Below are 2358 nucleotides of genomic sequence, written 5' to 3' on the forward strand. Positions count from 1 at the left end.
GACTTGTACTCGCCCTAATGTAGCCTTTGCTTTGAGCATGGTTAGTAGATATCAAGGGAATCTTGGCAGAGCACATTGGATTGCGGTGAAGAATATCCTTAAGTACCTTCAGAGGACGAAGGAATGGTTCTTAGTCCTCGGAGGGAGTGATGACTTGAAGGTGTGAGGGTATAGTGACGCCAGTTTTCAGACCGACAGGGACAGCTACCATTCGCAGTCAGGCTGGGTCTTTACCCTGAATGGAGGAGCAGTGACATGGAAGAGTTCCAAGCAGGAAACCGTAGCTGATTCAACGTGCGAATTAGAGTACATTGCAGCGAGCGAAGCGTCAAAGGAGGCAATATGACTGAAGAACTTCATCGGTGATCTTGGAGTTGTACCTAACATAAAGGAGCCCATGGAGATTTTCTGTGATAACGAAGGAGTGGTTGCCTTGACCAAGAAACCGAGGGATCATGGTAGATCAAGACATATCGACAGTAAATATCACTTCATTAGACATCGTGTAGAAGAAGGACAACTCGTAGTGAAGAGGATATCATCAGAGGATAACCCAGCAGATCCGTTTACGAAGGGATTGAGTAGGGTTAAGAACTTGCAGCATGCTAGGAGTATTGGGCTGAAGAATGATATTAGCATAGATTAGATAGTGTTAGAAACGTGTAATAGATAAATGTAATTAACATTTGATGATTAAATAAAGGAGTTTTATTTATGAGTACTGTTACTATCTTATGTTAATTGTTTAACTATTGTTTCACTTTGCATGTTTTGACTCCAGAATAATTGAGTTTATTAGGAATAATCGAATTATTCGAATTGTCCACAATCATTCATATGTTGGAAGTAGATATGAATGAAGATTGTCATGAATTGGTGTGTAGATTGTCTAAATGGTGTTAGACATAGAAAAGGGTTCCTGCAACGTTCATGAGTGCTTATGAACTAGTTTTGAGCATTGGAACAAACCCGCGCTTGCTGGAATCACCTTGTGGAATATGATATAAAAAGGTGATCGCAAGACGATAATATCATATAGTCTTAAAACCTAGATATATGGTTTGTTATTTGTTAATTGATTGTACATTAATAATGCGAAAATGCATCAGTAACTCGGTGTTATAAAACGCATTGTTGTGTATAGTTGGTTAATGAATAAGTAAATGCATATAAGTCGAAGTTTATCTGTAACTTTTATCTAAGAAGGTAAAAGCGATATCTCAGCCGCTCGATGATTTGAATTGACTTATGTGTCGGGCCTGGTCAGAACTGAATTGATGTGTTCGATTATGTTCTATGTCAAATAAATCAGAGATCGATAAACCTAAATGCTTGACTAACCATTCCATAGGATTGTCAGCATGATATCTAACAGAGGACTGTACGATCCCTTATCTAAAGGACAAGATTGATTAGATCAGAGTTTGACAGCGTCTTTAAGAGCTATGATTGCAATCCGAATTGTACTTGTGCATATAGTTACTAGACTTATCCAAGTGGGAGATTGTTGGAATAGTGTCTAAGGCTGCAACTATATTAGGCAAGTATTTGACCCGGTTGTGCATGGTCCTTTTGGGTTGCCTTCACCATAGCAACTTGATAGGATGATTTATTAAGAGAGAGTAAATATTATTAATATATTATGAGAATAATATAAAGAATAATATATTGTTATTTGATTAATATAAGTCATAGAATTAATTGGAATTAATTTGGTGACTTAAAGAGATTAATTAAATACGAGGGTATAAACTGTCAATTGTTTGATAGTTAAACTTTAGACTGTAAAACCATATAGATATGAATTGGACGGATTCTAGAAGCTAAAGGATAGCTCAAATCGTCCATTGCTTATCTAAGCAAAGGATTTGGATAGCCTTAAGAGAAGATTATCCAATTAGGGTATAGGCTGTAACCCTTAAGGAGTCTACAAGTATAAATAGACCCTATGGCATAAGGAAATTGGCACCTAACCTAAAGTAGAGAAGCCCTGGCTGATTTCCTCCCCTCTCCTCTCTCCCAAATCATCCTCCTTGCTATTTGGTGTTTGTAAGCCATTAGAGGAGTGACAATTGTGACTCTAGAAGCTCCAAGATAACAAGATCAACAAAGGAATTCAAAGGTATGATTCTAGATCTGTTTTATCATTGTTCTTATTCCTAAATAGTCATTAGAAGTCTTGTATTGAAAGCATGTTTCATTAGAAAGCCTAGATCCAAGGATTAGGGTTTTGCATGCGCACATAGGAAAGTTCTTATGGCTAAAACCCATCACATACAACTTAGCGAGTCGGATGCAGATTGAATGAGTGTTAGTCTCGAAGAGGAACTCGTCGAGTCTATGCCAAGCTCGATGAGT

This window comes from Lactuca sativa, chromosome 8, assembly GCF_002870075.4.
Source record: "Lactuca sativa cultivar Salinas chromosome 8, Lsat_Salinas_v11, whole genome shotgun sequence".
Lineage (NCBI taxonomy): Eukaryota > Viridiplantae > Streptophyta > Magnoliopsida > Asterales > Asteraceae > Lactuca > Lactuca sativa.